Source organism: Jaculus jaculus, chromosome 2 (assembly GCF_020740685.1).
Source record: "Jaculus jaculus isolate mJacJac1 chromosome 2, mJacJac1.mat.Y.cur, whole genome shotgun sequence".
NCBI lineage: Eukaryota > Metazoa > Chordata > Mammalia > Rodentia > Dipodidae > Jaculus > Jaculus jaculus.
This window is the reverse complement of record NC_059103.1, coordinates 36,664,195-36,676,358: the sequence shown is the minus strand read 5'-3', so window position 1 is coordinate 36,676,358 and position 12,164 is coordinate 36,664,195. Positions and strand designations below refer to the sequence as shown.

At 37.5% G+C, this 12,164-nt stretch overlaps 1 protein-coding gene across 3 annotated transcripts in view; it reads left to right on the top strand.

Annotated features, from left to right (window-relative positions):
- Positions 1–12,164, top strand: part of Dcc (DCC netrin 1 receptor) — a 1,292,030-nt gene that overhangs the window by 461,920 nt on the left and 817,946 nt on the right. The gene's annotated exons all lie outside the window — the stretch shown is intronic.

Genomic DNA, 12,164 nt, shown 5'->3' with positions numbered 1-12,164 from the left:
AACTGCTACCTTTTAACTGCTGAGCCATCTCCTCAGATCCAAGAATCAATTTTTAAAACAAAGTTACACTCACAAGTTTTAGGCATTAGGTTGTGGAGATAACTTTGTTTCCTTTGGAGTGTGGGAGGAAGTGACCTTCAGCAGAATATCAGTAGCAAATCATAGATGAAAAGTTAGCATGCAATAAAGGACAATGGAAGAATATCTCAGAAAAAAAAAAAAAAAAAAAACAGGGCCAGACAGGAGAAGGTGACAGATTTCTAGGAAGAAAAGCTTAGTAGATTTGAAGGGAAAATGAATTTATGCACACGAAAAATTGCTTAAATGGAAGAAATATACCTATTTATAAAAACTGAAAAGTAGAGAAAATGTAATAATTATTTTTGTATACTACTTGCCATATTAATGAATTATATTTACATCATTCTTAGACAATAAGTAGTACTTACTAAACCTGAATTTCTGAATCAAAAACAAAACAGGATACCTTTACTTTTATTTTTTATATTTTTAAAATATTTCCTTTATTTGAGAGAGAGAGAGAGAGAATGGGCATGCCAGAGACTTTAGCCACTGCAGATGAACTCCAGACACATGTGCCACCTTGTGCATATGGCTTTACATGGACACTGGGGAATCAAACTTAGTTCCTTTGGCTTTGTAGGCAAGCTCCTTAATGACTAAGCCATCTCTCCAGCCTCAGAGTACTTTTACATCTGTCCTGGAAAGGTAACTATGGATCAAGTTGGATGGGAAAAAAGTGAAACCAATAAAATAATATGTGTAAGTGCAGCTTCTTCTTACTTAATGTGAAAGCAAGAGACATTATCTTTGGAGAATGAACTAAAAGTTACAAGTATTATGCCACTGAAATGTGGTGGTGCCAATATAGATAGCAAAAAGCCAAACATTGGGCAGAGAGAGTAGAATGATAAGTAAGGTAAGTGCTCATCCATCACAGTAAGAATTTAGTGGGCAATGTTTACATAATAGACTAAGAAGCAAACACACTCCCAAGACACATGAAAAGCTCCACATGTGCATTGTCTAAGGGTCCTCTTCAGGGTGTGAAATTATTACAAGAAATAAAGGTATCAGTAAAGGAACCTTTGGTATTGTCTTTCATTTTGTAATTTGAGAATGTGTATTAATGAGTCATGGGTTATCTTCAGAGACTAGAATTATGAAAATGGTATATTTTAATCCTACAGAGTTTATTTCAATACATCTTTAACTCTGTAGACCATTATTACATTTTTTCAAACATTGTCTAGAGCTTTAGAAAAATTTAGTGAACTAGAGTCATATAAAGATACTGCACAGAGTGAGACCCTTCCTCGAAAAACCAAAAAGAAAAAAGAAAAGAAAAAAAGATACTGCATATACAAGCACAACTTTTCAGTTAGATTCCATGCACGTAAAGTGCCCCTACCACTTTTGGGGGGCTTTTTTCCTAGCTTTCTCTCAGCATGTGCCTTTGCCACAGAACATGCAGGTAGCATGCAGCTTTCAGACTGGAACATTGGTGACAGACAGGACCCAACCACTGGCCTAGTTTCACCTCTCCTTTTGTGTCAATTCCAAATAATATGCCTTTTTTTTTCCCCAGTCTTGTTTAAGAAATCATTCTCTACACCAAGTTTGCAAGACACTTTTCTTTATCATGTTCTAAAAGTGTTAATGTTTTCACTGCCACTTCTGCCTTAAATATCCATCACTTCTATAAATGATAGGAGGCAATATTTCAACTTCATTTTTTCCCTTTACAGAACACACTTGTCCCTTGCCTGTCACTTCATGGAATCATCCTCTTCCCACTAATACATGGATATATTGTATACTAAGCTTGGAGAATCTCTGTTCAGGATTCAGAACTCTACATCAGTGGTCTCTATTCTTGTGTTGGCACCACGAAGGTTTGAAAACTGTGGCATGAAGTACATTGATGTCTGATGAAGAGTACTTTCTTGCATTGCCTATTGTCAGACCTCTGCATTTCCTTAACATTTTAATTGATTTAAATAGTTTCCCCAAGGCATATGCTGAGAATGTGATTGAATTTTCATTAGTTGTAAATTTGGGGAAAAGAAATTGACATTCTTTAAGTTGTGGGATTTCCAGTCTATAAATATGTATATGTTCATTTTTTTCTTTTTAAAAAATTTAAATATTAATTAAATAGTGGTCTACCAATATCTTAGTGGCAATCTATTTCTAATACATCATTTATCATTGCCTGGTAGTTTAAATGGTACTTTAAATTTTATGTGTTTGTCTTTTATAACAAAAATAGATAGATAGATGGTTAGATAGATGAACATTGAAACCCAGGAAGGAAGCTCAAATTTTTATTTCTAAAAATTAAGTTGGACATCTTGGGGCATAGTTTGAAAATAAGTAAAAAAAAAAAATGGATTTTTAATTAAAATTACTAAGCCATATTTTATAGTTATTTTTACAGATATATGTCTTTCAAAGATATACAGAATAGTACATTTTCATCACAGATAGTAGGATTCAACCCATAGCAGGACTCTTGTCTAAAATCACTATAAGAAAAGGCAGACTGAGGGCTGGAGAGATGGTTTAGCAGTTAAGCACTTGCCTGTGAAGCCTAAGGACCCCGGTTCAAGGCTCGATTCCCAGGACTTATGTTAGCCAGATACACAAGGGGGTGCACACGTCTGGAGTTTGTTTGCAGTGGCTGGAGGCCCTGGCACGCCCATTCTCTCTCTTTCTCTTTCTCTCTCTGTGTCTATTGTTCTCAAATAAATAAATAAAAATAAACAAAAAAATAAATAAAAGAAAAGAAAGACTAAGCCAGAAGTATTGGCTCATTCCTATACTTCCAACAGTGGGCAATAGAATTGTCATTAATTTGAGGCCAGACTGGAGTATTTAGTGAATTATAGACTAGCCTGGACCACAATTTAAGACCATGTCTCAAAATATAAATCAAAACCAAAACAAGAGACATTAAAACAGCAAAAAAGCTTAAATGCATTTGATAAAATTTTGCATAACATGAGATAAAGACTCAAAAAGACAAAGAAAGCCACACTTTGTCAAGCCAAGGTTGTGTGAAGAATGGAAAGTTTGCAGGAGTATGAAAGAGGAAAAAAGAGCTTGGGCAAATGATAATGAACTAGGGGACTGAGTAACCTGTTTTCTCAGGTCCTTCTTGGTGCCCTGATGATATGTCTTCTCTTTGTGTATGGAGAAGAAGAAATGTCACACAGGTGTTTATAGTTGAGACAGGAAGGAGAAGGTCAGAGACTTTAATGTTTGCTCATCAATGTTCAAAGTTCCATTGTTTGAAATAGAATTTCTTGCACCTCATGAGAAGGAATGAGGGGAAGTTTCGCGTGATAGAAAGTGTCAAGCTCAGGTGTCGGAACCCCAGTGACCACCAAGGAGAACCAAACACATATGCAAGGACAAGGAGCATTTTTTTAATATTCAGGCTTGAGCTCTGTCCCTTGACTTCACCAATGCAGTAATTCCATACAAGGGCCCCAAGTAGTGGGAGGGTAGGGCTTTTATTGGTATTTGAACATAGAAGGGGATGGGTACATGATTGGTTGATTTAAACACTATTTTACTTATTGGCTTGGGATTTCAGCAGGCAAGGTTGGGAACAGGGCAGAGGTGGGAGCTAGGGGAACCCCAGGTAGATGAGGTAGTCTTTATTGTGATTGGCTGGGGCAGAAAGAGCAGAATGGACAGGCCTCAGGCATGTCCTGGGCATGTCTAGGCTAGGGGTGACTCCAGCCTTTGGGTGGGCACCTTCCCTAACCATATGTCAGGGCAGTTGCCTTCTGCCTAAATGGAAAACCTGAAAGTTAGGCCCAGCCAGGGAAGCACCTTACTGAATCCCTTCATGGCATTAATTTAGTTTCTGGGTCTTTCAGAAAGGATGGGATTTCCAGAACAGGAAGGTGGAACACCTTCTCATTCTTCCTCAGGATCACTGCTGACTTCATTGTAACAACAGTCAGATTTATAGGAGAAAAGCATGACAAGTGTATTTTATCATAGCTTTACATTACATGTTGTCGCGAGCACTCTCAAAGATGATTGGTTGAGAGGATTCCGCCGGCGAAGGCCAATGATACGGAGACACTGGTATACTTGCAAAGGAGTTTACTGGGATGAAAGTCACGCACAAGCAAGTCCAAACTATCACAAATAATATTATAGCTAATATAATATATAACCAAGGTATATTCATCACTACTAACACAAGAATATTTCTAAACGAGTCTAACATGTATACGACCTGACAATGCGAGATTTGAGTTGCGACGTTTTACGACCTGACCAACGCGAGGTTCGAGCTGCGCTCCAATCTGAGTATTGGTCCGCTGGCGTAAGCTAGTGCTCTGGTTTACGGATGATCATTCGGACAGAGCGTCGGGCTGATGAATTCGGATTGGTGACGTGTCTCGCGGGGGTCTCAGTCAGGACTGCTGAGTAACCTTTCAGTCAGTCATAGTGTTAGGGAGACTGAGACAATGTTTGCTGAGCAGCTGGGAATTTTATACCTTCCAATACTTATCTAATAGTTCCACACACACATCTGCTAATCTCTACTATGTCACTGCACACAGTCTTAGTTTTGCTTACAAGCTTTGACTTTGCATTTTTTACTCTCACAACAAACTTGTTTATCCTAAACTGGCCCTGGACCATATACTGGTCCTTACATGCTCATAACACATGTGAGACTTTAGAAATGAAGACTCACATACTAAGAGGAAAGTATTTCCTCCAGAATTTATTTATCTTTTCATTATTCACTCATTTTTTATATAAAAGGTTGCACACTATGACTCCCTTCTCCTCCACTCCAATTCTGATGAGGGTCTTCAGTGGGTTTATTGGTATTCACTGTGGAGACCAAGAGGTCTACTCTTAGGTTTGAGGAATGGACACCCATGCATGATGTATTTGGATAGAAGTATATGATCAAACGATAGCAGACTGAAGGGGATTGCAAGAATTGCTTGCTTAAGTCTTCTTATATCTCTGCAAAATACCTTCTTCCTGGCCAAGGGTCAGAACACCATTAGAATGAGGGTCTTAGGACATCACTTTAGACAAGGTAGATTAGAGAATTGTATTATGCCCAGCACTCATGTACAAAAGATGATGGTTAAAATGATGTTACTTCTGAGGATCTCCCAGGCTGTCTAAGTTTTTGTAGTGTTGTGTTTTCTGAGCTTCCATAGAATCTAGCAAACAGCTGGTATTGACTGGCTAAATGCAAGTCATATAGAAAACATAACTTTATAGCCTGTGTATACTGAGTATAAGTTCTGTTCACTGGGTGAATGTTATTGTTGTGAGGGGACTGTCCCTCAGAATAGAATGTAGTATTGTGGAACAGATAGAAGGGAAAGTTCTCTAAATGCCTATTTGTATAGAAACCTCCAGTTTCTTAGTACCATTTATTGTCCATTAGGTGTTGGTGTTTTATTTTTCTCTCCAGTATTTCTCATCTTTGTAGAACAGTGTAGGTATTTTATTTCATTCAGTTCTGAAGTTTAATGAACAGCTACTGAGGTATTTGTGAAGATGCTCTCTTTTTAAAATATATTAAATTTTAATCTTTGGTGAATTATATTTGTGGGAATTCTTTGTTATTTTACAAAGTCCTCACAACTTTAAAAGTGTTATGGGTGTGTGTGTGTGTGTATGTAAAGAGCAAAGAAATACTGCTACTCAGGCGCTTGGAGGCTGAGGTAAGAGGACTGTATAAATGTGAGCCCAGTCTCTGTTACATAGTGAGACCCTATTGCCCCCCCGCCAAAAAAAAAATAAAAAATAGGAAGATCAAAAATTTCCAAGACATGTTTTAAAGGTTGAATGTGTAAACAGAGTTGGTTAGTGAAATAAAATCACTTTTTCTCATTACTAAGGAGATCACAACAAATAATCTGAGATTTTCTTTTTAAAGTGAATAATTTCTCAATGATGAAAAGATCATTTTCCCATGAAGATGGTTGAGTGGAACTAGTAAATACTCTCTTCAGTTAATGCATTTCTAGAGTTAAGCACAAAGGTGCTTCCTAAATAAAGACACCTTTACAAAGGAAGGTACACTTCGGGGAAAATTTTCTGAAAGGGCTTCTATGTAGCTCAGCAGACTTCTTCAGGTGCAATGTATTTTAAAGTTCTGAAAGGAATGGTAGTGGCCCTGACACTTGGGAAGACAATGTTAGCTTTATTGTGATGACTCTAGTAACAAGGGTGGCTTTGCAGCATCTTCTTTGAACTTCTGACCTTTTGTGCTTTGTGACAGGAAAATGCAGTGTTTAAAGGCCAGGAGAGAAAATTTGAACCTCTCCTTCTTGCTTTCTTCTTTCCTGTCATCTCCCATATTTCTTATATCCGCTATATTCTAAGGCCACTTCTGAGCCTTCACACCCTTGTACTACAAGTGTATTCCTAAACCCTCTGCTTCTATTCCAGCATTTTAACATGCACTCTCCCCCTTTTTTAGCCACACATTTGTATTTAGTATCAAACACCGTATTGCTCTTTATCTTTAATTTCATTCTTCAGGCTTTCAGTGACTGGAAGACAACCTGCAACCGAGCACTCATCACAGTACATTCAGATACTTGAGAGAAAGACCTTGGATGCACACAGCTTCTATTGTAGTAGTATGACGATTGGTTAATTTTATTGTTAAACTCTTACTGTATCTAATTTATGAATTATACTCCATCATAAATATGTTTGCAAAATAAAAGATGAATATATGAATTACTCAATATTATCACCAGTTTCATTCATCCACTTAGGATTTTTGGATAAACAGAAGCCATGTGCATTCTCCTGGATGCCTGGCCTCTTTCTGTGTACATGCCTTGTGGACATTCTCTCTAGCATTTTCTGCTTGCTGACTTCATGTGTTTGGAAACTACAGGAACCTGGGTCAGTTTTTCACTTGTGTTCTGCCTAATATAGCTTCCACCTTACCTGGGGTCCCCTCTAACTTGTAATAGGAGAAAAATATACATGTGTAATGTTTTGATTTTGAATCCCCAAATCTCTTTATAAGACATGTAAATATCCAAACAGTTTAGGTAAATTTATTCTTCATTATTCTCTGTCTATGAAGATTTTAATTTTAAAACCTGACCTTGTTCTGAGAAGATGCAATAACAGGTATGCTGTGGAAGATAAATCACCACTGTTTCATCACATCACATAACCTGTTGAAGGGCCAAATGTCTGTGGACAGATGGTGCCCTGTTTGCTTCAGGAAAGGTATAAAGAAGAGACATACTGATTCCATGTGTGTCAGATGTTCCTAAAAATATGTTGTGTGTTTTAACACAGAGCAGACCTACATTATCAGCATTTTAAAGAGAAAACAAAGTTTTAGATGTTAACATTTAATTTGAGGAATTGAAAAATTATGCAAGAAGTTTAATTTATAGAGACTTTCAATTTGAATGACTCACTGTCATCATAAAAACTGGCTGTAGAAAGTGGCTTTATATTTCTTTAAATTCTTTTAGTATAATAAGCATATATTTACCCAGTTCAAAATAATTTTTTATTTTCCTACTGGTTTTACTTTTGCAGCACAAAGAAATACCCAAATACATAAAATTTCTATCATTACTAGCAGGACAGCATAGATTTAGTCTCAATCTCTACAGGCACATGTGATAAAGATTAATGTTAATAAGATGACTCTCAGCTTTACAAACCCCTATAATTCCCTCTTGATCCTAACAAAAATGAGGTTGCGTTTTGTGCATGTGTTCTAGCAACTGCAATTTACTATGATATCCACAAAAAAAAAAAAAAAAAGCATGGCTCAAAATTTGTTTTGGATGTCACCCTACTCATAGGTACACAGTCACTCGATCAGTCTTCACTCACAACTCTATCATGGGCTGATTCTCCCAGCGTGGCCCAGTTGGGCTTGCTTTACACTTGGTTTTAGAGTTTGCCTGTATTGATGTGGACTTTGCTGCCGACTCTCTCAGCAGGATGACCACATCCAGCAGGTGCGTTCTTACCACCTTTGGCATCTCTGTGGATGGTGCCTCCTCTATGGCCTGTGCAAGCATATTTTCAGTGACTGTTGCCTTCAACTCAGCCAGGATGCAGCTGTTCTCTTCCAGACACTAAAGTTGTATCAGCTGCTCCTAGGACTGGTCAGCTGGCAGCTAGGGAACCATGGGCAGTAAATAAGCCTGCGAACCAAAGAAGCTGCTGCTGCTCCTCCACAACCACCTTCTATTTGGCTCCTTGGGAAGGCGACATCACCTTAAGTGGCCTTTAAATGTGCCATGGCTTTACACGTGTCATGTCAGAGGCTGGAAAATGATGACAGGCATTTCTGTCCTCACAAGAGGGAGCGATAGATACTCTTTGGCTGATTCTGGAAGACTGAATAGGACAGAAGTAGAACCTGCAAAAATGTTTTTTTGTAGAAAGTCCAGATGCCTTACAAGTTGAAACAGGGACAGTGTCAAGGAATTTCCTGCAATACTAGCACATGGAAAACCTGAAGGAACTGAACAATTGCAGAGAAAGATGAAGGAAAGCAGGAGGCAACAAGGCAGATGTTAGACTGAGTGTCGAAGACCACTGGCACAAAGTCTTGATTTTGTTTTTTGTTTTTTTCCATTTACCTTTATTTTTAATATTTTTATTCATTTATTTGAGAAGGAGAGAGAGTGTGTGTGTGGGGGGGTGGGGGGGATAATGGGTATACCAGGGCCTATAGCCAGTGCAAATAAATTCCAGATGCATGTGCCACATTGTTTACTTGGCTTACATGGGTACTGGAGAATCAAATTTGAGTCTTTAGGCTTCTCCAACACATACCTTAACCACTAATGCATGTGTCCATCCCAAAGTCTTGTTTATTAAGTGTAGAATAACAACTACTCTTACAAACTCACACAAAATGCTCTTGTGTAGTGAAGCTTAGTTAACATATTTTTGAAATTCTTGAAACCAGAAACTAGCTTTTCCATGCTGCTTGACATTTTCCTTAAGTTATCACTGTTGAGTACAGGAGAGAGTCTTGTTCTGATGATCTGCTCTGAGTTAAACTGCATCAGCTTGTAGCACTTTAAGGTTTGCAAATCTTTGCAGTATAAAACCACTTACTTCACTAAACAGGAGTTATAATCAAGGATAAAATAGTGTTGCCTTGAGGTAATATCCATTTTTTGCTTATGGCTATACATCTATCAAGGAAGTACAAAGACGAGAAAGCAAGGAAAGGAAGAATGGTGACTTGCTTAACTTTGTATAGCTACTAACTGAGTAAAGTTAAGATTTGAGTCCAGAACACTCCCATGTTCAGACATCTCCTAAAAGTCATTAAAAGTGATATCCTGTGATTTTAGCTATTTTACCCAAATACTTGAACTTAATCTTTTTAAAATATGTAGATAGAACTAAACAATGACCTAATAACAAATATGGAAGAAGCTATCTAATAGGTCCTGATGCCCAAGTTCTAGGATGGTCATTGCCAGGTAGGCTGCACCATATTCACTACTTATCTTCTTCCTCCTTCTTCTACTTTATGTATATATGTATGTATGTATGTATGTACTTATGTATGCATGCATTTAGAGGTATGGTTTCACTCTTGCCCAGGCTGACACAGGAAAAACTCCTTATAGAAGGTTATGAAAGGACATTTGCTAGATGGGAACTTTATCATTCAGCTTAGTAGTATTTACATTAATTTGGTTTAAGCTCTATACATCAAATTTCAGTAAAATCTACTACTTCAACAAATGCTAGCTATTGATATATTTGTGTCTTCTCTAGATTGCTATAAATAATAGATATGCATGGCTGGAAATACAAAACATGTCAAGAGTATAAGCCATCTTGTAACTATCAGAAATCTGGGCTTCTGAAAGATTCAGACAATCTCCATGATAGCTCAGGAGACAGGCACTCGCAGTTTATACGTAGATTATTAATTTCATTGGATGTCCTCTTAAGTTAGTGTACCAAAAGATAACTTCTTTCAACATCATTTTGATACTCATGGAAAGGACAAACTGAAGACATTAAGAGGCTAAACTATATGTGATGAAGTTGTTTTTAGATGTGTCTGGAACATAACCCCTTAATTGTTGATATTGACATAGTCCTACCATTCAATGCTATTATCTTAAAAAAACCAAACACTTGTTGGGGTATGTCATTTCTGAACCTTAATTAGCTTAAAATCTTCTAAAAATTTTTATTAATAATTTTCATGCATTTACATTATGTATTTTGACCATAATTCCCTCCCATTACCTCCCTCCCATTTTATGGCCCTCTGTTCCATTGAATTCCTCCTATTCAGCAACCTAAATAGCACTTTCAAGCACTATGACAGCAAGCCACCATGAAGGAGGCTTCCATCTCAGTTCTAGCTTGTTTCTTCAGTATCCTACATCTGAAACACATTATATCTTCAAAAGTAGGGCCTCATCAGGTAGTTCTGGTAGCAACTGAGATCACTGCCAATGGCCTTCCTGCCCAACAGTTGGCATTGGGATCTTCTTATACTTCTGGGTACAACATAATGCATCCCTGCAGGGGATACTTCTGCCAAAACTCTTAGTGTTCAATTATATTTTAAAATTAGCTAACAGAGAACTAGGTTTGCATATGGATTTGTCCTAACATGTTTGAATTATGCTAACCTTCACTTCATCCCCTCACCTCCTCCCTCCACATACACTAACCCACTTAAAGGTCTCCATCCCCATCCTTCTGCCCTGTACTTACATAGCTGCTGCAATCTCCCCACGAGTCCTTCTCTCTCATACCCCTCAAGGTCCCTTTTCAGCTTCCTGGTTAATGGATTTTTTAAGAACAAAATTGACCAGTGGCAGATTTGCTTTGTAGCCCCAATTTCCCATATAATCAGCCCTCACACAAGGTCAGAAACCCCTACACACTAGCAGGATTTTGTTGTTGTTTGAGTAAAAGAGCCTGTATGGACACACTGATGTCACCTAGGTTCTGCAGTTCAGATGAGGGTTCAGCCTTGGTGAGTTTTTAAATTCATTCTTGTACATTTTGGTATTAGTTGAAACTTTGTGAATATACATAATTATGAGGAATAGTGTGATATTGAGACCTATGCATACATTTTGTAACAGTAAAACCTGGGCTTTTACCATATTTATCACTTCACATATTTATCATTTCTTTGTACTGAGAACATTCAAATCTTCTCTTCTTACTATTTCACCTATGAATGGAGTGGAAAACAAGGAGAGATTGGTCAAGGAGTATATGGTGATAGTTAAATAAGACAAATACATTTTTTGAAAGCTTCTTGATTTGTAAAGGACAAGCTTTTTATCACATTGCTAGGCACACTGAATCCCAAGCTCCTGTGGCATCATGAAGTGATTGGTCTGAACAGGTATTTGTATCTGGGTTGTGGATAGCCAAGTATAAAATACAACCATTTCCCAGACAATGATATAATACATTCATTCATATTTCACATCATGTCAAAGAGAAAGTGAACACATGAATATAAACACACATACTTCATTGTTTTAAAATACTGATGCATTGTTGAAAGCATAGCTACAAGTTTAGTGAGGGATTCCAGAAAGAATGCTGCTGGAGGCTTTGAAAGAGGGAGAAATATCATTACATCTTTGTCCTAAGGATCTACTTTTCATTAAATATTAGTCTGAAATAAATCAATTTCATCACATTCTTCTCTTTTTGCCCCTAGACTGGTTTTCACAAAATCCATAATAATCTTATAACACTTGATATTTTTACCAACTCTACAACAAACAGGTAGGTGTTTATCCTCCTTGCCAAATGCTGCTTTAACATGGATACTGATTTCAGAGTTTAATGTGATTTTACTTTTCCTGTTACAAATAAGGAACCATCCAATTACATGCCTCCTTCTTAATCTTCCCTGGATATATATGGGAAAAATTCCATTCAGAGGTAGTTTGTCCATGCTTCTGAGTCCCATCCTTTTTCATGTGCTAATTCTGATTGATGCTGCATTAAATGGCCCTGGGCCTAGGCTTTGTGGTTGTCATGACCACTAATGCTTTGTGTTGCTGAAACCTACACTTAACTTCAATGCCAATGTCTGTCTGTCTCCTAGGGAACTTTCCCAAATGTGTGAC